Source organism: Triticum dicoccoides, chromosome 2A, assembly GCF_002162155.2.
Source record: "Triticum dicoccoides isolate Atlit2015 ecotype Zavitan chromosome 2A, WEW_v2.0, whole genome shotgun sequence".
Taxonomy (NCBI): Eukaryota; Viridiplantae; Streptophyta; class Magnoliopsida; order Poales; family Poaceae; genus Triticum; species Triticum dicoccoides.
The window spans coordinates 15,672,181-15,697,282 of record NC_041382.1 but is presented as its reverse complement, the minus strand read 5'-3'; positions in this window follow the sequence as shown (position 1 = coordinate 15,697,282).

Below are 25,102 nucleotides of genomic sequence, written 5' to 3'. Positions count from 1 at the left end.
CGGCAAGCTTCTCCGCCGGCAAGCTTTCCACGCCGGCAAGCTTCTCCGCCGGCAAGCCCTCACATCGGCAAGGTTTTACCCCGGCAAGGTTTCATTCAGCCGGTAAAGGCCGAATACTTTCTCACTCAGGGTCGGCCCGCGAAGTGTTGCCTCTAACTTTTGCATACGAATCCGGATTCATGACCATGCCAAAATTTGGTGTCAACACATGCCCCCTGTTTTTCGGTAAAGCTTGTGTGCCGAAAAATAACTCGTATTGTGTTTGTTCTAAGGACGATGTCAACACTCCATCGGCCATTTATTTTCCTCAGGACGATAATCAGGTATCGGCCATGTTTGTGCTAAGGGCGATAATCATATATAGGCCATTGCCCACTCAGGCTTCTTGCCACACACTTGGGTGGTATTTCTTCTAGTACTTGCCATTGAGAGCTCGAGGTAACAGTGCCCCTTGTACGGATTCCACCAAATAAGAGTTTTCGGGAACTATTCTTGCAATTCTAAAAGGACCTTCCCAACTTGGAGACCACTTCCCGAATTTTCTGTCTCTTGAACCAATCGGGAGAATTACTTTCCAGACGAGATCGCCAACTTGAAAATTCTTCAACTTAACTTTCTTATTGTAAGCCCTTGCTACCCTCAACTTGTCCTTCTCTATGGCCTTCAAAGCAGCCAAACGTTTATCGGCAACCTCATCAATATTGTCCATCATCAAGTTATAAAAGTCTACTACCGATAAATCATTTTGTTTGGCTATTCTCAAAGCATTCAAATTTACTTCCACCGGTAAAACAACCTCTTAACCATATACTAGCTCATATGGAGTCACCTTTGTAGCACCATGCCTTGAAATTCTATGTGCCCACAAAGCTTCAGACAACAACTCATGCCATCTCCTCGAATTATCCTCAATCTTCTTCTTGATGAGCTTGATTAAAATTTTATTGCTAGACTCGGCTTGTCCTTTAGCTTGGGCATAATACGGAGAGGAATTGAGCAACTTTATATTATAAGATTCGGCAAACTCTCTGACTTGGTGTGACATAAAAGATGAACCTTGATCTGTAGTTAACGTTTGAGGAATACCGAATCTATGAATAATGTGCTCAGTTATGAATTGAATTACCTCCGTATGTGTCATGTTCTTGAGAGGTACTGCTTCAGACCATTTAGTGAAATAATCAGTTGCCACTAATACGAACCGATGCCCTTTTGAGGAAGATGGATGGATTTGTCCAATGAAGTCTAAACCCCAACCTCTAAAAGGCCACGGCTTGATAATAGGATGTAACATAGCAGCAGGAGCCAATTGAATATCACCAAATTTTTGACAAGCTTCACACCCCTTATAATATCTGAAGCAATCATTAATCATAGTCGGCCAATAAAACCCAGAACGTCACAATAACCATTTCATCTTGGGAGCCGACTGATGAGTGCCACAAATGCCTTCATGTACCTCTCCCATAGCAACTCTTGCCTGGTCTTCGTCCAAGCACTTTAGAAGAACATCATCGACTGTTCGGCGATAAAGACCGTCATCTCTGACTGTATACTTGAAAGCCATACGCCGAACAGATCTGTCCACCCTTTCACTCGGATTGCACAAGTAATCAACAATGGGCTTCGTCCAGTCGGTATTGTCACCTGCACTAGATTTTTTGTTAAGGGCCGAATCAGTGGGTTCTGGTTCGGCGTCTCCTAAATTGGCAAGACAAGATATCGGTCTTTGAGAAATATGAAACATGCCATGATCAACATGATAGCCGGATGCTTGCTGTGCCAACTCATTTGCTCTCCAATTGTCATGCCTAGATATATGAGTAATGCTAAAACAATCCAATGTAGAAATTATATCCAGACATTTATCAAGATAAACATTAAGTGATTCATCCAAACACTCAAAGACTTTGGATACTTGCTGCACTACTAGTAACGAATCACTGTAAGCCTCAATATGTGTAACACCTATAGCAAGTAACATCTCTAGGCCGAATAACAATGCTTCATATTCGGCTTGATTCTTTGTGCAAAAATATTCTAGGCGGCACGAGGCTTCAAAAACAGCACCATGAGGAGATATATAAACAATACCCACACCTTGGCCATTGCTACAAACTGAGCCATCAAAGTATAATCTCCATGGTACTACTGAAACAAGGTTCATATCAATATCATGCTTGTCATTAATCCGATGTTCAACAATGAAATTAGCAACAATTTGGCCTTTCATGGATTTTAGAGATTCATACGCCAAATCATATTCAATCAAAGCATAAGCCCACTTGCCAATTCTACCACTAAGAATTGGCCTATGCAACATGTATTTAATGACATCGGTCTGACAAGCTACTAGGCAAGCACTCGGCACTAAATAATGTCTCAATTTTGTGCAAGCATAATATAAGCATAGACATAATTTTTCAATAAATGTATACCTTGTCTCGGCGTCCAATAATCGCCTGCTCAAATATGTAATAGCATGCTCTTTTCTTTCGGTTTCTTGAGTCAAAACGGCACCAATAACTCCTTCTTCTACTGCAATGTAAAGCCTGAAGGGTCCCCTATGCTTGGGTGCTTTCATCACCGAGGAGTGCACAAATAATTCTTGATCGTATCTAATGCTTCTTGCTGTTTTGCCCCCCAAATGAAATCAACATCATTCTTTAACCGAAGGATAGGAGTAGACGCATCAACCTTCCCTGACAGATTAGCTATGAACCTCCTCAAGTAATTGACCTTGCCAAGGAACTTTTGCATATCTCTCTTGCATGTTGGAGCTTCCACTTTCTGTATGGCCTCTATCTTTTTGGGATCAATCTCTATGCCATCTTCATGGATAATGAAGCCCAAAAACTTACCAGCTGACACACTGAATGCACACTTCAAAGGATTCATCTTTAGTCCATAGTTTTTCATTCTTTCAAAAGCTAAACGCAAATCGGCCAAGTGAGATTCAAAAGCGTCCGATTTGACAACAATATCATCAATATAGACTTCAAGTATGACACCAAGTAAATCATGAAAAATCAAATACATAGCCCTTTGATATGTGGCACCAACATTTTTTAATCCGAATGTCATCACTGTCCACTCGAATAAACCAAGAAAACCAAGGCAAAGAAAAGCTGTCTTGGACATGTCCTCTTCGGCCATAAAAATTTGATTGTATCCGGCATTACCATCTAGAAAGCTAATAACTTTATGTCCAGAAGCATCATTAATAAGCATATCGGCTATTGGCATGGGATACTCATCTTTGGGTGTAGCCCTATTCAGATCTCTGAAGTCAATGCACACCCTCAACTTGTCGGATCCTTTCTTTTCCACTGGGACAATGTTAGAAATCCACTCGGCATACCTGCAAGGTCTAATAAAATTAGCTTTAAGCAAACGACCGATCTCTTCCTTGATCCGGTCATATGTTTTTGGATTAAACTTTCTGGCCGATTGTTTATATGGTCTAAAACCAGCCTTTATAGGTAACCGATGCTCCACTAGCTCTCGGCTTAAACCTGGCATCTCATGATATTCCCATGCAAAGCAACAAACATATTCTTTCAATAGCTCGATCAACTTAGCTTTATGATCGGCTCTTAAATTTGCATTTACAAATGTCGGCCTAGGAGTTGAACCATCTCCTATATCTATCTCTTCTAATGGATCGGCCGATGTAAAACCTTGTCCTAATTTATCCATATCATCTAACTCTTCTATGGACTCATACATATCGTTCTCATTGGACCGATATTCTACAAGTCGCTTTTGTAACCACTCTGAGTTAGGATCCATTTAAACATATCATACCTTGGAGCCGATTGCATTCAGCCGGCTTTAAAGAGACGGGCACGAAACCATTCTTGGTTGCGCTGAGAAAATCAAACTCTGACAAGTCACGTCCCGTCAAGCAAGTATCATTTGGGTGTTGCCAATCCATTGATGCCTCGGCCAAAGCAACACAGGCCGAGCTATCCGTATGAATGACTTCCACTTCATCATCAACCCACTGGATCAAAAACTGGTGCATAGTGGACGACACGCACTGGTTTGCATGAACCCAATCACGGCCTAGTATGACATTGTAGTTACCTTGCACCTCAGCGACAAAGAATGCGGTAGCCAAAGTTTTACTTCCCACCGTGAGCTCCACATACATCACACCTTTGGCTTCAGTTTTCTCTTTGCCTTCAAATCCATTGAGCACCATGTTGGTCTTTATCAACTCTTCATCATGCAGCCCCAATTTTTTGAAGACCGAATACAGCATAAGATTCACCACAGCACCACCATCAACAAGCATCCGAGTGAGCGGTGATCCATTGATATGACCTCTGAGATACAGCGGTTTCAGATGCGTTACTGGGTCTTTTGGCTTCTCGAATATTACATTTTTAGGGCCAAAATCCAGCTGGGCCACCTCCCCTTCCTCATATACAGCTCGAAACTCAGCAGGTAAGTAATACACCATATTGATATCCATACCTTCATAAACCGGCGTACACTCATAGTCCAACATATCATCCTCTTCTTCAAGTGCATCCACCGATTTTGAAATTTGTCCAAGTGAAGGAGAAGTAAGAATTGTCGCAGACGATGTAATAGTTGTCGCATCGTCCTCCTTTGGTGGCGCAGGTGCTGCTGTGATAGCTGTAGAAGCGACTGCATCTTGTATTTGTTTAGGCCTCCACACTTGTTTTGTAGGCACCATGGGCCGAGTGTCATTGAACAACTTATCCCTTTGCTTCTCGGCTTCTTCTTTTGTCATCTCTTGACTCCTTAACCTCTGTAGTTTCCTATTTTGTGTTTTTGTCAGCCCTGGAGGACACCACTATGGCTGAGTGTATTTAGGATCTCTCATACTTGGCTGGTGTTTCCTTCAAGGTCATTAGTCGAGTACTTTGGCGCGATATCAAGTATCGTCTCAGTCTGATCGTTATGCATAATCGGCTGTTGTATGGCGAATGTTTCGGTGCCCAAGATGAGTGAGTCGGCATCGGTTTTTTCCTTGCCTTTGCTTGACTCGACCGTTACAGCACTTGGCGACTTAACACGCCATTCTTGCTTGCTGACCCTTTTTTGATTATCTTGCACTGGCCGATTGACACTATTGTTCAAATGGCCTCGTGTGGGATAAGAAAGTCTCTCACAAACGGGCCTCCTTTGTTCTGCCCAACCCGGATGAAAAGCATAAGGGGCCATTGGGGGCTGCCACCATCCTCCATTGAAGTCTCCCATGTAATATGGTACATAGGGGAGAGACGGTACCCATGGTCCCGGCGTCCAATTTTTTAATCCGAATGTCATCACTGTCCACTCGAATAAACCAAGAAAACCAGGGCAATGAAAAGCTGTCTTGGACATGTCCTCTTCGGCCATAAAAATATATTGTATCCGGCATTACCATCTAGAAAGCTAATAACTTTATGTCCAGAAGCATCATTAATAAGCATATCGGCTATTGGCATGGGATACTCATCTTTGGGTGTAGCCCTATTCAGATCTCTGAAGTCAATGCGCACCCTCAACTTGCCGGATCCTTTATTTTCCACTGGGACAATGTTAGAAATCCACTCGGCATGCCTGCAAGGTCTAATAAAATTAGCTTTAAGCAAACGACCGATCTCTTCCTTGATCCGGTCATATGTTTTTGGATTAAACTTTCTGGCCTATTGTTTATATGGTCTAAAACCAGCCTTTATAGGTAACCGATGCTCCACTAGCTCTCGGCTTAAACCTGGCATCTCATGATATTCCAATGCAAAGCAACAAACATAATCTTTCAATAGCTCGATCAACTTAGCTTTATGATCGGCTCTTAAATTTGCATTTACAAATGTCGGCCTAGGAGTTGAACCATCTCCTATATCTATCTCTTCTAATGGATCGGCCGATGTAAAACCTTGTCCTAATTTATCCATATCATCTAACTCTTCTATGGACTCATACATATCGTTCTCATTGGACCGATATTCTACAAGTCGCTTTTGTAACCACTCTGAGTTAGGATCCATTTAAACATATCATACCTTGGAGCCGATTGCATTCAGCCGGCTTTAAAGAGATGGGCACGAAACCATTCTTGGTTGCGCTGAGAAAATCAAACTCTGACAAGTCACGTCCCGTCAAGCAAGTAGCATTTGGGTGTTGCCAATCCACTGATGCCTCGGCCAAAGCAACACAGGCCGAGCTATCCGTATGAATGACTTCCACTTCATCATCAACCCACTGGATCAAAAACTGGTGCATAGTGGACGACACACACTGGTTTGCATGAACCCAATCACGGCCTAGTATGACATTGTAGTTACCTTGCACCTCAGCGACAAAGAATGCGGTAGCCAAAGTTTTACTTCCCACCGTGAGCTCCACATACATCACACCTTTGGCTTCAGTTTTCTCTTTGCCTTCAAATCCATTGAGCACCATGTTGGTCTTTATCAACTCTTCATCATGCAGCCCCAATTTTTTGAAGACCGAATACAGCATAAGATTCACCACAGCACCACCATCAACAAGCATCCGAGTGAGCGGTGATCCATTGATATGACCTCTGAGATACAGCGGTTTCAGATGCGTTACTGGGTCTTTTGGCTTCTCGAATATTACATTTTTAGGGCCAAAATCCATCTGGGCCACCTCCCCTTCGTCATCTACAGCTTGAAACTCAGCAGGTAAGTAATACACCATATTGATATCCATACCTTCATGAACCGGCGTAGACTCATAGTCCAACATATCATCCTCTTCTTCAAGTGCATCCACCGATTCTGAAATTTGTCCAAGTGAAGGAGAAGTAAGAAGTGTCACAGACGATGTAATACCTGTCGCATCGTCCTCCTTTGGTGGCGCAGGTGCTGCTGTGATAGGTGTAGAAGCGACTGCATCTTGTATTTGTTTAGGCCTCCACACTTGTTTTGTAGGTACCATGGGCCGAGTGTCATTGAACAACTTATCCCTTTGCTTCTCGGCTTCTTCTTTTGTCATCTCTTGACTCCTTAACCTCTGTAGTTTCCTATTTTGTGTTTTTGTCAGCCCTGGAGGACACCACTATGGCTGAGTGTATTTAGGATCTCTCATCTTTACTTGGCTGGTGTTTCCTTCAAGGTCATTAGTCGAGTACTTTGGCGCGATAGCAAGTATCGGCTCAGTCTGATCGTTATGCATAATCGGCTGTTGTATGGCGAATGTTTCGGTGCCCAAGATGAGTGAGTCGGCATCGTTTTTTCCTTGCCTTTGCTTGACTCGACCGTTACAGCACTTGGCGACTTAACACGCCATTCTTGCTTGCCGACCCTTATTTGATTATCTTGCACTGGCCGATTGACACCATTGTTCAAATGGCCTCGTGTGGGATAAGAAAGTCTCTCACAAACGGGCCTCCTTTGTTCTGCCCAACCCGGATGAAAAGCATAAGGGGCCATTGGGGGCTGCCACCATCCTCCATTGAAGTCTCCCATGTAATATGGTACATAGGGGAGAGACGGTACCCATGGTCCCGGCGTCCAATTTTTGTATCCGAATGTCATCACTGTCCACTCGAATAAACCAAGAAAACCAGGGCAATGAAAAGCTGTCTTGGACATGTCCTCTTCGGCCATAAAAATTTGATTGTATCCGGCATTACCATCTAGAAAGCTAATAACTTTATGTCCAGAAGCAACATTAATAAGCATATCGGCTATTGGCATGGGATACTCATCTTTGGGTGTAGCCCTATTCAGATCTCTGAAGTCAATGCGCACCCTCAACTTGCCGGATCCTTTATTTTCCACTGGGACAATGTTAGAAATCCACTCGTCATACCTGCAAGGTCTAATAAAATTAGCTTTAAGCAAACGACCGATCTCTTCCTTGATCCGGTCATATGTTTTTGGATTAAACTTTCTGGCCTATTGTTTATATGGTCTAAAACCAGCCTTTATAGGTAACCGATGCTCCACTAGCTCTCGGCTTAAACCTGGCATCTCATGATATTCCCATGCAAAGCAACAAACATAATCTTTCAATAGCTCGATCAACTTAGCTTTATGATCGGCTCTTAAATTTGCATTTACAAATGTCGGCCTAGGAGTTGAACCATCTCCTATATCTATCTCTTCTAATGGATCGGCCGATGTAAAACCTTGTCCTAATTTATCCATATCATCTAACTCTTCTATGGACTCATACATATCGTTCTCATTGGACCGATATTCTACAAGTCGCTTTTGTAACCACTCTGAGTTAGGATCCATTTAAACATATCATACCTTGGAGCCGATTGCATTCAGCCGGCTTTAAAGAGATGGGCACGAAACCATTCTTGGTTGCGCTGAGAAAATCAAACTCTGACAAGTCACGTCCTGTCAAGCAAGTAGCATTTGGGTGTTGCCAATCCACTGATGCCTCGGCCAAAGCAACACAGGCCGAGCTATCCGTATGAATGACTTCCACTTCATCATCAACCCACTGGATCAAAAACTGGTGCATAGTGGACGACACGCACTGGTTTGCATGAACCCAATCACGGCCTAGTGTGACATTGTAGTTACCTTGCACCTCAGCGACAAAGAATGCGGTAGCCAAAGTTTTACTTCCCACCGTGAGCTCCACATACATCACACCTTTGGCTTCAGTTTTCTCTTTGCCTTCAAATCCATTGAGCACCATGTTGGTCTTTATCAACTCTTCATCATGCAGCCCCAATTTTTTGAAGACCGAATACAGCATAAGATTCACCACAGCACCACCATCAACAAGCATCCGAGTGAGCGGTGATCCATTGATATGACCTCTGAGATACAGCGGTTTCAGATGCGTTACTGGGTCTTTTGGCTTCTCGAATATTACATTTTAGGGCCAAAATCCAGCTGGGCCACCTCCCCTTCCTCATCTACAGCTCGAAACTCAGCAGGTAAGTAATACACCATATTGATATCCGTACCTTCATGAACCGGCGTAGACTCATAGTCCAACATATCATCCTCTTCTTCAAGTGCATCCACCGATTCTGAAATTTGTCCAAGTGAAGGAGAAGTAAGAAGGGTCGCAGACGATGTAATAGCTGTCGCATCGTCCTCCTTTGGTGGCGCAGGTGCTGCTGTGATAGGTGTAGAAGCGACTGCATCTTGTATTTGTTTAGGCCTCCACACTTGTTTTGTAGGCACCATGGGCCGAGTGTCATTGAACAACTTATCCCTTTGCTTCTCGGCTTCTTCTTTTGTCATCTCTTGACTCCTTAACCTCTGTAGTTTCCTCTTTTGTGTTTTTGTCAGCCCTGGAGGACACCACTATGGCTGAGTGTATTTAGGATCTCTCATCTTTACTTGGCTGGTGTTTCCTTGAAGGTCATTAGTCGAGTACTTTGGCGCGATAGCAAGTATCGCTCAGTCTGATCGTTATGCATAATCGGCTGTTGTATGGCGAATGTTTCGGTGCCCAAGATGAGTGAGTCGGCATCGGTTTTTTCCATGCCTTTGCTTGACTCGACCGTTACAGCACTTGGCGACTTAACACGCCATTCTTGCTTGCCGACCCTTTTTTGATTATCTTGCACTGGCCGATTGACACTATTGTTCAAATGGGCCTCCTTTGTTCTGCCCAACCCGGATGAAAAGCATAAGGGGCCATTGGGGGCTGCCACCATCCTCCATTGAAGTCTCCCATGTAATATGGTACATAGGGGAGAGACGGTACCCATGGTCCCGGCGTCCACGACCCATATGGCCTTGCATGATGCTGAAATTCTTCCCGAGGAGGTGACCTTGAGCGCTTCAAATTTGGTGACCGATTAGAGCTAGAACCGGCTGCGTGGTTGGCATACTTGGACAGCAACATATCAAAAGTTGGCTTGATTTTCTTGCGCTGCACTTTAGCTTCATTCGTCTTCCACTTGCCAACTTCTGGACTTTTGGGCTTGACAAATTTAACACGAGTATTTTCTTGCGCTTGCGGTTGCCCCCCGAGCGTAGGGTTCTTGATGGTGATTTTGATTGTCTCCTTGCCACAGGGTTGCTTGTCAAGCACAACCTGTCTCGCCAAGACCTTGTCTCCCTCCTTGTCTTTCCTGGGCTCACCAACAATGACATTAGCTTTATTAGCAGATTCGGCAACCTCCGGCCGAATGAGTAGCTTCTTTCCCTCGAAATCCATGGTATTCATTGGAAAAGGTTGTTTATCAACTTGCATCTCAGAAAAGTTCAATCATTCGTCATTAATGGCCGATTGTATCTGCCGTCGAAAAACATTGCAATCGTTAGTAGCATGAGAAAAAGAATTATGATATTTGCAATAAGCGCGCCGTTTCAGCTCTTCAAACGGCGGTAAAGTATGAGATATTCTAATAATCTTAGCCTGTAGCAAAGCATCAAATATCTTATCACACTTAGCAATGTTAAAAGTAAACTTCATCTCTTCATCACGATTCTTATGAATTGGTTTCAGATCATTGCAAGTAAAGGGTTTGGCCTTAGATGGCCAAACAAATTCAGTAGAAAAAACATCACCCCCATCGTCCGAGTGATCACTATCATATTCCACCATATTCATCTTTGGACGATCGGCTTTGTATCTATGCACTTCTCTGAGGTCTTTGCTTCGACTTTCCTGAGCCAAACCCTTTGTAAGACTTGGTTGATATTTAAGAACTCGTAGCCTTCTAGCTTTTCTCTAATGGGAGTTCTCAAACCACTCAGCACTAGGTCTGCCAAGTCCCTCTAGGTTATCACCAAACTAAAACACCGGTTTTTTGTTTCTCTAAATCTCTTGACGTAATCAGAGACCAATTCATCATGCTTCTGTTTAACCGATGTTAGATGTGATAACTTGAGTTCATTGTCGCCGCTATAAAAGTGATCATGAAACTTCTGCTCTAGCTGCGACCAAACCCGAATGGAACCATGGGGTAAAGAAGAAAACCATGAAAATGCGGTACCAGTTAATGATAAAGGAATTAAACACACTTTCAATTCATTCAATGAGCCTGCCTCACCCAATTGTGCTAAATACTGACTAACATGCTCCCATGTGGTTTTTGTGCCTTCTCCATTAAACTTAACAAAATCTGGAATTTTATATCCTGGAGGGCACTGGATGGCATCAAAGTACTCGGGGTACGGCTTTTGGTAAATCCGATTCCGAGGTAACTCAACTCCAAAATTCTCTCGAAGCATCTTAGCCATCTCCTCTCTAAGATTAGCTAGACCATCATCCATAGTGGATGATGAAGCTTGTGGCAGTGGCATAGGAGGAGTAGGGTTACTAGCTGTAGGTAAGAATTGTGGCATGTATGTCGACCCATAATTTGGTAGTGGTCGAGTGGTTGCAGCTGTAGGTAGGGTTTGGTTTGGCATGCTCATGATAGGACTAATGGGTGCTGCCACAATCTGATTTGTTTTGGTAGGATAATAAGCCATCGGCACGGGAGGCGCCGATGCAATAGGTAAAGCCAGATTAGGGTTTTGCACACTAGCAGCTACACCATCATTACCACTAGACGATTGAGATGTATTCTTCTGAGCATTAGTATTTTCTATGAAAGTTTGGTAGACTAGATTGTTACCATCAGCAATACGACTTTCAATCTCAGCCCACTGCTCAGGAGAAAAGGCAGTACATACAGAGGGTTTAACCTGCTCGGCTTGAAGAGGAGGGAACTTGATTTTTTCAATCGGAGTGATGTTGCCTTGGCGATCCTTCTTGAATTTTGCAAGGAACTCCTGCAAGTCCTTCTCCTTGCGTGCCTTCTTGTACTCCTCGTAAACTTGGCGATGATCGGCCGATATCTCATCAAGACTGGGCTTAATGATGTTATCGGCGTCTATCTCAGATGGCTTGGGAATATCAGACATGGTGGATGATGACGATTGATCTTCGTTCCCCAGCGGAGTCGCCAAAAAGTGTGTTGACACACGAACACGTCACGTGTACCCTCGACGCCGGGGGTGATGCACCGTAGCTCACGTTGAAGGAGACCCGACCGACAGCGCGATACGCAAGACAGTCGACGGGCGCTTTTGCAGACCCGAAACCCCGCGCACCCGGGAGGGACCCCGTCAGGGATTGCGGCGGCTATGGGCTGCCCTAGGTCGATTCGCTCGCCCCTAGAGCCTCGGGATTCGCAGCTCTCAAACACGAAGAACAGCGAAGGACGAGAGAGAAACACGGTGGAGAGATAAAACGTAGATGAAAAAGTAGTATATTGATTTGTTCGATTGTGTGTTGTTTCAATCGGTCATCACCCCCAACATATATAAGAGGCGGCTGGACTTCCCGTACAAGAAAAGGATTTATCTAGGCTTTCCTTACAAGAAAATTACATCAATTCACGTTCAAAACCCTAGTCAAATTCGGACTGATTTTATCCGAACTTTCCAAAACTGCTCGGTTTAAACTGGCTGCATCTTGCGGGTCTTTTTTGTGGTGGTAAACCATCTCGGATGAAAACGAGCCCAAAAGCAATCTTGACCGTTTTGACGAGACGAACAACTCTCACGTTGAAGGTTTTTTGATCAGAGATCATCTTGAGGGTTAAATCGGTCGCGCAAAACAGGCTATTCTCTCGCGCTACCCATCACACATGTGTCTGGTGGAGCGCGCCACATCTCACCTCGTGACAGGGCTGCATTCCGATTGCTCTAACTTTTGCATACGAACTCGGATTTGGACGATCTTTATATCAAAATCGATCGTTTCGACGAGACACACAACTTCCATGTAGGACATTTCTCCATCCAAGATCATTTGAATTAGCTTCTGAGCCCATCTTCAACTTCTCGTCGGCTTGACTATCACAACCTCCACCCCGGCAGGCCTTCCACCCGGCTAAGCTTTCCGCAGTGACAAGGTTTCACCCCGGCAAGGTTTTTACACCGGCAAGGGTTCCTCCCTAGCTCGGCAAGGTTTCTACCCCGGCAAGAGTTCCTCCTCGGCAAGGTTCTCCCTCGGCAAGATTTCACACCGGCAAGCTTCTCCGCCGGCAAGCTTTCCACGCTGGCAAGCTTCTCCGCCAGCAAGCTTTCTACGCTGGCAAGCCCTCACATCGGCAAGGTTTTACCTCGGAAAGGTTTCATTCAGCCGGCAAAGGCCGAATACTTTCTCACTCAGGGCCGGCCCGCGAAGTGTTGCCTCTAACTTTTGCATACGATCCCAGATTTGTGACCATGCCAAAATCTGGGGTCAACAATTGTCATGCATGACACAAAGTAGTATAATATTTAATATGATACGGTATCATGATATGATACCACACCCTCTCTTTCCTCATTTAATTGTGTGCTGCATCATCCAAAAATTCTAGTTGGCATGCATGATACCAATTATGATACTCCCATTACGACCAGCCTTAGATGTCTCCAACACTACCCCGCAAATATACTTCGGCATCCATCCGTGAACAGGAGGGCAGTCTGCGGACACTGATGTGGAAGCCGGCCATCTAATGCTATTATGTATATGTCCACTAGTAAAGTGCAATTTGAATAAAAGTCCGATCCATAGCGCGCGCCGAATCACAGCAGCACCAGATCACATGTCCAATCACATCCAAAAAGCGACAAGTATACTTAGGTTTTACATGCCCGATGACAAAAGAATATCCATCCGGCAGTCCGTGAAACAAAAGGGAATTTTTGCCCTGCCAGGTCGGCAATCCAAGCCTCCTCCACGATCAAGGTGTCGTCGCCGCCGCATATGCAACCTCCGCCTCCGCCTCCTCCTCCTCATTGTCCGCCGCCTCCAACTCATCTTTCTGCCACTGCAACATATTGTGGTGAACGGCTTGCACGATCATTTTTTGCATCGGCATCCAAAGACTCCACCTTCAAGGACAACATCTTGGCGTCCGCAACAGGATAACCATAAGTTTGTGCACCGGAAATGAAGAATCTGACCTCCCACCACCGACCTAAACCCTAGCCGCCCTCCACGCCGGCGATCTCCACGTTCAACCATGGGGCAGGACTTTTGATCCGCTCATTCACTCCGGTGTCCTTTTCTCTTTCCTTTGGTTATCATCTTCATGGCGGTGCATGCATCCATCTCGCTTGGGTTGGATTTTTCCCCGGAATGGCCTTTTCTCAGGAGATCTGGCGCTCTTTTCGGAGGACGGTGCATCCTACGGAACGATCTGGCCACTTCATCATGGTGGTCTCTTTTGCTCAGAGTTCTTTCCGACTGGATGAGGATAATGTTGGTCTCTCTCTTGAAGCTGCTCTTGGAGGGTATTGTTCTTCACTTAAGGTATCTTGCCTACGTGACCGTGTATTCTCCTTTCATGTCTCTTGCAAGGATGTTGGGTTTTTCATTCTGCACCAAAGATCCTTTGTGTGCGACCATTTTAAGTGTTTCTTTCATCTTTGGGGACATGGGGGTCCTGATTGGGAGCAAGAGTTTAAGCGTTGGCAATTAGAGTGTCAACAGGAATGGATCTTGGTTAGTCCCTCAAAGGCTAGAGCCAAATTAGGGTTGTTAGCCATGAAAAAACCTCCGGCCAAATCATCTCTTAAAACCTCTTTGGGTGCCAAGAAGAAGCTTAGGTTTGCCACCTTCATTAACTATGAGGCGTGCAAAGGTTATCGTTATCCTGCCTCCTCTCAAGATTGTTTAACTATTCGGGAGGCTGGTTATGTGGTTAATTTTGATGAGGAGCCTTCCTCGCCGGAGATACACACCCCCTCGCCGCCGGTGGCCATCAAATTTGGATCTTTGCCACCTTCTCCGGAATCTCCGCGTTCGGTTCCTTCTTCGTCCGGATCTTCAGGGATTTTGAAAGTTATTGTTGGGCCGAAGTTCTCGGGTTCAAAAGATTTTCCTATTGATCTAGATACCGCTGGCCCACCTAGCCCTGACACCCTGGGCCCAGATACTGTCAATGCCCCAATCGATGTATCTGATGATGATTCTATTGATGCTGGACCTCAGGCTGCTCATATTCCATCCCCACAGTATATTGTTTCCGATCTGCAGAGTTTTGATGAGATGATTGAAGACCTCGCTGCCAAGTTTTGGGACTGTCAGCATTGTTTGGGTATGGCCCACACTTCAGCGACCTGCACAAATTTGGTCCGGTGCCGCAAGTGCTTTAGGTCTGGTCACATTAAAAAAGATTGCGTCCGCCAGCCGCCCGAGTCGTCCATCTGGGTGCCCAAAGTCCCATTGCCAGGTTTCGTTTCTCGCGCCCGAATAGAGCAGCTGGCCTTTCCGCCTTCCAATCCACCGCCGCCCCCCAAAAAACCCCAATCTGTTACTTCTTCATCGCCGTCGCCGCCTACACTGCCAGTTCTGGTACGTTTCGCTCAGCCATGGGTTCATGGAGTTGGCCTGTTTGAGATGGATGACCCAGTCGTCCATGGATCCTTTACCTTGCATCCGCCTTTTCCTTTGGGCCTAGACGAGGAGGGAGAAGAGTTGTTTGTCAGATTTATTCCGCATGATCATGGAGAGGGGTTTCGTGCACTGCATGGATATCGTACGGGCTGGCTTATGTTCATCGGAATCCCTTTGGATTATCGGAACACGCAGGGACTTGCTGATGTGGTCGGGACTTTTGGTCAGTTTCATTATTGGAACCACACTGACCGTCGACGCACCCGCTCCCTTGTCCGTGCTTCTTTTCCGGATAATGCTCTGGTTCCTCGCGATGTGGTTTTCCGCAAGTTTGCAAATTGGGGTGGTACGATTGTGTCTTGGACGTCTGCATGCTATATACTGTCTGCTGAGTTTGCTGAAGCCATGATTGGGGCGGATGAGGATCCGATGCCATTGGATGGCAATCCACATCCGATGCCTGGAGAAAACCCCCCGCAACCATTTTGGGCTATGCCACCTTACCCAGCTTTAGGATGGAATGCCGTCCCGCCACATCATCAGCCAGTTCAGCAAGGATTCAATGGTTGGGAACCGAATGTTCAGCAGGATGAGGGCTGGGGTGCTTGGGAAGATCAAGCTCAGAATCAGCCTGTGGATGATAATCAGGACACCGCGCAGAATGAGGAAGAGGTTGAACAGAACTCCATGGTAATGGACGCGCCTTCTTTTGGTTCCTATGGCTCTGTGGCAATGAATGACCATCAGGGTCTCAATTTGGAGGTCCAGCAGCAATTGCACCAGCCTGTGGTTGACCCAATTCAGTTGGGCATTGTGCGTGTAGTTTACGGGCAGTTCTGCCGCCTCAGATGATCTGGGAACAAACTTTCCGTATGATGCTACCTGAGATTGTTACTGCACGGATCCCCTGCTCTCTTTCTTTGTCAGTGCTCCCACCTTTTGTCTTGCCCAGACGCTTTTGGCGGTGGGCGATTGAGCTGGAATTTATCAGTCAGATGGCAGCTGTTGGTTTCTTCTCGTCGGCCCGGTGCGCTCCCAGGAACAGGTCTTCAGTTATAATTGCGCCGCTACAGCCGCAATCACTTACCATGACAGAACCAGAGCAGTCTACTCAGGAGGTACAGCACGTGGAGGAGCAGCCGCCCAGCCAGGATATTTCTTCGAGGGGTTTTCAGTTCCAGGCTCAGACACCTCCTATCCTTGGGAAGCGAACATCTAGCAGATCACGCAAGGCTGCCCAGTTGGTTGCTGTAGAGCCAGAATTCTCCGCCAGACGAGTAACTCGGAGCTGCGCCAAGGCGACAGGTTTCAAGCCCATCTCTGCCATCCCGATGAGGACTTCAAGCCTACGTCGACCGCGGGCTAAGAAGCCACGCCTCCCTGTGCCGGAGCCGAACGAAGATGGAGTTGTGCTTCCACCTCCGACGCCTATCCCTACTCTGCAGTTGCTGGGTGAGGCGCTGCAAATCCCTCCTGAAGATCTTACGGTGGCCAATCTTATGGCGGGCCCGGAGTTTGATGAATCGACCAAGCCTCCCAATGATGATTGATCTTGTTTATTTCAGATGGGGATGGGTTCAGAGACCTCGTTTCTTTTGGGTCATTATTATTCTGGACTTATGTGTGTTGGGTCTATCTGTCGTTTGGGTGAACCTTGTTATGCTCTGCTACTCATTCTGTTATGCAGTTATGAGTTTACTATGCTTTTATTACTGCGTTTATGGATCATACATCTTATCATAATTGGCGAGTGTTGTGCTGGAATATGCGTGGCCTGAACTCTTAAGACAGGCAACGGGATGTTAGGGCTAAAATTGAAGAGAGCAAATGTTCTATCATATGTCTGCAAGAAACTAAGGTCGAGCATTTTGATCAGAGATCGATACGTGCTTTTTGTCCATGTAGGTTCGATCGATTTGCGTTTTCCCCTTCTGTGGGAGCCTCAGGTGGTATACTGGTTATTTGGAATTCAGCAGTTTTTAGTGGCACTCTGGTTGAGGTACAACGCTTTGGCCTAGTTATATCTTTCAAGTCTGTGCATAATTCTGAAACTTGGACTTTGGTGTATGTCCATGGCCCATGCCATGGGCCACAACGGGATGATTTTGTTCAATGGTTGTATAACCTTCCTATACCTCTGGATCAAAACTGGCTCTTACTTGGAGATTTCAATTTTATCCGTTCATTGGATAATAGGAATAGGCCTGGGGGAGATGTTAATGATATTTTTTTGTTCAATGAGATCATCGGCCATCTAGGTTTGCTTGAGTTACCACTGAAAGGCAGAGCCTACACCTGGTCTAATATGCAGGAACAGCCTCTTTTGGAGCAGCTGGATTGGTTTTTTACTACTGCTGACTGGATATCTGCTTATCCGAATACAGTAGTATTTCCTTTGGCTAAAACCTCCTCCGATCATGTGCCTTGTGTTGTGTCAATCGATACCACTATTCCGAAGTCGAAGATCTTCCGCTTTGAGAATTTGTGGGTGGAAATGCCAGGTTTTCTTGACTGTGTTAAGACCTCTTGGGAGGAGCCCGTTGCTGTGGGCTTATCTGCACCTGCCACTTTGTCTGTTAAATTCAAGAGGTTGAGACTTGAACTCAAGAAGTGGAGCACTAATCTTTCCTCCTTAAAAAGGTTGGCCACTAAATGTTCAGAGGTGGTTTTGTATTTTGATAACCTTGAGGAACTCAGACGCCTGACCAGACCTGAGTTCAACTTCAGGAAAAGGGTCAAGCTTCAGTATGAACGCGTGCTGAAACTGCATCATATATATTGGAAGCAGAGGTGCACCATCAGATATATCATGGTGGGGGACGAAAACTCCAAGTTCTTTCATGCTATGGCCTCAGAGAGGCTTAGACGAAACACGATCTCCTCGTTGCAGAGAGAGGATGGATCTGTTGTCAGTGATCATGACCAAATGGCAGGAATTTTATGGAACTCCTTTAAGTCCAGAATGGGCCAAGCGCAGGGCATCTCCATGGGTTTTGATCTCTCCTCTCTGATTGCCCCTGTCTTGGGCCTTGAGGAATTGGACGCTCCCTTTTCTGATGATGAGATTTCTGCGGTACTTAAGGATCTGCCTACTGATCGGGCACCCGGACCTGATGGGTTTAACGGTATGTTTGTCAAGAAATGTTGGACTATTATTGAGACAGATTTCAGAAAGTTAGTTAAGGACTTTTTTGAGGGGAGGATCAGCTTGCAGAATATCAATTCTTCCTTCATCACCCTCATCCCCAAAATGTTGGCGCCAATGGGCCCTAATGATTTCAGGCCTATTTCCTTAACTAATACCTGCCTCAAATTCCTCACCAAACTGTTGGCCAATCGACTGCAAAAGGTAATCCTCAAGTGCATACATAAGAACCAATATGGTTTTTTGAAACATCGGTCTATTCAGGATTGTTTGGCATGGGCGTTTCAGTACATCTATCAGTGTAAGCAATCAAAGAAACCAATCATACTCTTAAAGTTGGATTTGCTAAGGCTTTTGATACTGTTGAGCATGAGGCCATTCTGGCTCTGCTTATGGCAAAAGGTTTTCCCCCCAAATGGATTGGTTGGGTCAAGGAAATTTGTCCTCTGGTGACTCTCAGGTACTTCTTAATGGCATCCCCGACAATCACTTTAAGTGTAAGCGTGGGGTTAGGCAAGGGGACCCTTTTTCTCCATTGCTTTTTGTTTTGGCAGCAGACCTGTTGCAGTCGGTTGTTAACAAGATGTTGCTGGATGGTACTCTCTCTCTGCCGATTGATTGCAATGACAAGGATTTTCCAATAATCCAGTATGCTGATGATACTATCATGCTACTCCCTGCGGATGAAGCCCAGCTCGTAGCCCTCAGAGCTATGTTGCAGGTTTTTGCTGAATCGACTAGTCTCAGAGTAAACTTTGCTAAATCCATGATGGTACCTATTAATGTCCCTGAAGCTGAGGCTCTTCGGCTTTCTCAGGTCTTTTAATGTACTCTAGGATCACTGCCATTCACCTATCTTGGCCTCCCCTTGGAAACGACCAAGCCCACGATCCTTGATCTAATGCCTTTGGTGGATTCACTTGAGAGGCGTTTGACTGCAAGTTCAGCTATGTTGAACCAAGGTTGCAGACTCCAGTTGCTGAGATCGGTTCTTTCGTCCATGCCTATATACTTCCTCTGCTCCCTATCCATTCCACCTGGCATCATCAAGCAATTAGAGTGGATTATGCGCCAATGTCTTTGGAGAGGAAACTCTGATACACCTAGGCAATCCCTTGTAGCGTGGGATATGGTTTGTAGACCCAAGGAAAAAGGAGGATTGGGGGTCATCAACTTGCAGCTTCAGAACCAAGGGCTCCTCATTAAACACTTACATAAATTCTACAATAAAGCGGATATACCATGGGTATCCTTGTTGTGGGATTCATACTATGATGGAGTTGTCCCTCATGCCACTATTCTTTGTGGCTCCTTTTGGTGGAAGGATATTTTTAAGTTAACTGATAATTACAGAGTTGTTGCCTCTGTTTCAGTTAACAAAGGGGACTCGGTTTTGTTCTAGTCTGATGCTTGGAATTTGGGTGGTTCAACCATGCCTTTGAGACATAGATTTCCTCGGTTGTTCTCTTATGCTTTGGATGATAAGATTTCTGTGGCAGATTTCATTGACAGTCACGATAGGGCCTCTTTCTTTCAGTTGCCTATTTCCCAGCAGGCTGCTACTGAACTTGATTCGCTCACTGTCTGGGTGAACAATTTGGATAGGGACCCGTTGGCTAATGATGTTTGGTCTTGGGTAGGACCCACGGGAGCTTACACTTCAAAGATCTACTACACCATCATGCACTCTCATATGGTCACCATTCAGCCTTGCAAATGGTTATGGAGTAGTCGATGTACGCTGAAAATCAAGGTTTTTGCTTGGCTCCTATTCTTTGACAGACTCAACACCAAGGACCTGCTGGTGAGGAGGCACTGGCGGGCTGGGGATGCTGATAATCTTTGTGTGTTGTGCCACCAGCATATTTATGAGGATCGTCAACACCTATTTTTTTCCTGTAACTTCAGTATGAGGATCTGGACTTATTTGCAGATTGACTGGTCTGGTGGTTCTAATGTCCATCAATGCATTTCTTTGGCCAGACAAAGATTTGCTAAATGCTTTTTCTTTGAGGTGGTGTTCACAGCAGCTTGGAACATTTGGATTCTTCGGAATGGAAGGACTTTCAGAGGGGAACGACCTACGTTTAGTGCTTGGCGTTGTAAATTTGTACATGACCTAACTTTGCTTTCTCATAGAGTTAAGGCTCATGTTAGACCCCTCCTCCTAGCCTGGTTGGAAGGGTTACCTTGAGTTCTCCTTTGTATAGGTAGGTTTAGGTAAGTTTGCCTCCCTTGGCTCTCTTTTGTTTCTTTCTATATATAGTTAACTTGTACTGGACTACTGCTCCATTTGGAATAAAAGACTGTGAGGCTGTGCCTTGCAGTAGTTAGTCAAAAAAACATCTTGGCGTCCTCCGCATCGGCTATGATCTTCACCTTCTTTTCTTCGAGCATCGCCTTCTTCTCCTCGAGCATGGCCTTCTTCTCTTTGATCACGACCCTCTTCTCCTATAGCGCTAACTTGTTCTCGATCGCCTCCATCAACATTTTGAACCTCTTCGTCTTTTTTTCTCCTTGATGTCAGACCGTTGACGTATGCCTCCTTCTCCTTCAAAAAGATGTCCTCAAACTTCTCTGTCAACTTGGCAGCCGCACCTTGTCGCTTCACCCTCTCCTTCCCCCACTTCTTTCCCCAGAATCATCGTCGAATCTTCATGTACGGTTCTATTATTGGTTCGGTTGGATCCCGGGTTTCTTCCTCGGTGGCTTGGGTAGCGCTATTGGCTATGAAAAAGGATTCACTGTTGCCCATTCAACTGTTGGGGAATGCAATAATTTCAAAGATTTCCTACGCACACGCAAGATCCATCTAGGTGATGCATAGCAACGAGAGGGGAGAGTGTTGTCTACGTACCCTCGTAGGCCGAAAGTGGAAGCGTTATGACAACGCGGTTGATGTAGTCGTACGTCTTCACGATCCGACCGATCCTAGTATCGAAAGTACGGCACCTCCACGATCTGCACACGTTCGGCTCGGTGACGTCCCACGAACTCTCGATCCAGCTGAGTGTCGAGGGAGATCTTCGTCAGCACCACGGCGTGATGACAGTGATGATGAAGGTACCGACGCAGGGCTTCGCCTAAGCACTACAACGATATGACCGAGGTGGAATCTGTGGAGGGGGCACCGCAGATGGCTAAGACAACAGTCAACTTATGTGTCTATGGGGTGCCCCCTCCCCGTATATCAAGGAGTTGAGGAGGGGGAGGGCCGGCCCTCTCATGCCGCGCCCCAAGGGGAGTCCTACTCCCACCGGGAGTAGGATTCCCCCCTTCCCTAGTTGGAGTAGGAGAGGAAGGAAGGAGGAGAGATGGAGAAGGAAAGGGGGGCACCGCTCCCCTTCCCTAGTCCAATTCGGACAAAAGGGGAGGGGGCGCGCGGCCTGCCCTGGCCTCCCCTCTCTCTCTCCACTAAGGGCCATATGGCCCATTATACTCCCTAGGGGGTTGCGGTAACCCCCCGGTACTCCGGTAATTGCCCGGACTCACCCGGAACCATTCCGAAGTCCACACATAGTCATCCAATATATCAATCTTTATGTCTCGACCATTTCGAGACTCCTCGTCATGTCCGTGATCACATCAAGGACACCGAACAACCTTCGGTACATCAAAACACGTAAACACCTAATACCGATCGTCATCGAACGTTAAGCGTGCAGATCCTACGGGTTCGAGAACTATGTAGACATGAATGAGACTCATCTCCGGTCAATAACCAATAGCGGAACCTGGGTGCTCATATTGGTTCCTACATATTCTACGAAGATCTTTATCGGTCAAACCGCATAACAACATACGTTGTTCCCTTTGTCATCGGTATGTTACTTGCCCGAGATTCGATCGTCGGTATCTCAATACCTAGTACAATCTCGTTATCGGCAAGTCTCTTTACTCGTTCTATAATGCATCATCCCGCAACTAACTCATTAGTCACATTGCTTGCAAGGCTTATAGTGATGTGCATTACCGAGAGGGCCCAGAGATACCTCTCCGATACTCGGAGTGACAAATCCTAATCTCGATCTATGCCAACTCAACAAACACCATCGGAGACACCTATAGAGCATCTTTATAATCACCCAGTTACGTTGTGACGTTTGATAGCACACTATGTGTTCCTCCGGTATTCGGGGGTTGCATAATCTCATAGTCGTAGGAACATGTGTAAGTCATGAAGAAAGCAATAGCAATAAACTAAACGATCAAGTTCTAAGCTAACCGAATGGGTCAGTCAATCACATCATTCTCTAATGATGTGATCACGTTAATCAAATGACAATTCATGTCTATGGCTAGGAAACTTAACCGTCTTTGATTCAACGAGCTAGTCAAGTAGAGGCATACTAGTGACACTCTGTTTGTCTATGTATTCACACATGTACTAAGTTTTCGGTTAATACAATTCTAGCATGAATAATAAACATTTATCATGATATAAGGAAATATAAATAACAACCTTATTATTGCATCTAGGGCATATTTCCTTCAGTCTCCCACTTGCACTAGAGTCCATAATTTAGATTACACAATAATGATTCTAACACCCATGGAGTCTTGGTGCTGATCATGTTTTGCTCGTGAGAGAGGCTTAGTAAATGGGTCTGTAACATTCAGATCCGTATGTATCATGCAAATCTCTATGTCTCCCTCCTTGACTTGATCGCGGATGGAATTAAAGCGTTTCTTGATGTGCTTGTTTCTCTTGTGAAATCTGGATTCCTTTGCCAAGGCAATTGCACCAGTATTGTCACAAAAGAATTTTATGGGACCCGATGCACTAGGTATGACACCTAGATTAGATATGTACTCCTTCATCCAAACTCCTTCATTTGCTGCTTCTGAAGTAGCTATGTACTCCGCTTCACACGTAGATCCCGCCACGACGCTTTGCTTAGAAATGCACCAACTTACAGCTCCATCGTTCAATATAAATACGTATCTGGTCCGTGACTTAGAGTCTTCTGGATTAGTGTCAAAGCTTGCATCGACGTAACCATTTACGACAAGCTCTTTGTCACCTCCATAAACGAGAAACATATCCTTAGTCCTTTTCAGGTATTTCAGGATGTTCTTGACTGCTGTCCAGTGATCCACTCCTGGATTACTTTGGTACATCCCTGCTAAACTAATAGCAAGGCACACATCAGCTCTGGTACACAGCATTGCATACATGATAGAACCTATGGCTGAAGCATAGGGAATGACTTCCATTTTCTCTCTATCTTCTGCAGTGGTCGGGCATTGAGTCTGACTCAATTTCACACCTTGTAACACAGGCAATAACCCTTTCTTTGTTTGATCCATTTTGAACTTCTTCAAAACTTTATCAAGGTATTTGCTTTGTGAAAGTTCAATTAAGCGTCTTGATCTATCTCTACAGATCTTGATGCCTAATATATAAGCAGCTTTACTCAGGTCTTTCATTGAAGCTTTACTGAAGTCTTTCATTGAAAAACTCTTATTCAAGTATCCTTTTATGCTATCCAGAAATTCTATATCATTTCCAATCAACAATATGCCATCCACATATAATGTTAGAAATGCTACAGAGCTCCCACTCACTTTCTTGTAAATACAGGCTTCTCCAAAAGTCTGTATAAAACCATATGCTTTGATCACACTATCAAAATGTTTATTCCAACTCCGAGATGCTTGCACCAGTCCATAAATGGATCGTTGGAGCTTGCACACTTTGTTAGCATCCTTTGGATCGATAAAACCTTCAGGTTGCATCATATACAACTCTTCTTCCAGAAATCCATTCAGGAATGCAGTCTTTACATCCATTTGCCAAATTTCATAATCATAAAATGCAGCAATTGCTAACATGATTTGGACGTACTTAAGCATCTCTACGGGTGAGAAGGTCTTATCGTAGTCAACTCCTTGAACTTGTCGAAAACCTTTTGCAACAAGTTGAGCTTTAGACAGTAACATTACCGTCAGCGGCAGTCTTCTGTTAGAAGATCCATTTATTCTCGATGGTTGGCCGATCATCGGGCAAGTCAACCAAAGTCCACACTTTGTTCTCATACATGGATCCCATCTTAGATTTCATGGCCTCAAGCCATTTCGCGGAATCTGGGCTCATCATCGCTTCATCATAGTACATAGGTTCGTCATGGTCAAGTAACATGACCTCTAGAACAGGATTACCGTACCACTCTGGTGCGGATCTTCCTCTAGTTGACCTACGAGGTTCATTAGTAACTTGATCTGAAGTTACATGATCATCATCATTAGCTTCCTCACTAATTGGTGTAGAAGTCACAGGAACCGATTTCTGTGATGAACTACTTTCTAATAAGGGAGCAGGTACAATTACCTCATCAAGTTCTACTTTCCTCCCACTCACTTTTTTCGAGAGAAAATCCTTCTCTAGAAAGGATCCATTCTTGGCAACGAATGTCTTGCCTTCGGATCTGTGATAGAAGTTGTACCCAACAGTTTCCTTTGGGTATCCTATGAAGACACATTTCTCCGATTTGGGTTTGGGCTTATCAGGTTGAAGCTTTTTCACATAAGCATAGTGATATGTCTCCAACGTATCTATAATTTTTTATTGTTCCATGCTATTATATTATTTGTTTTGGATGTTTAATGGGCTTTATTATACACTTTTATATTATTTTTGAGACTAACCTACTA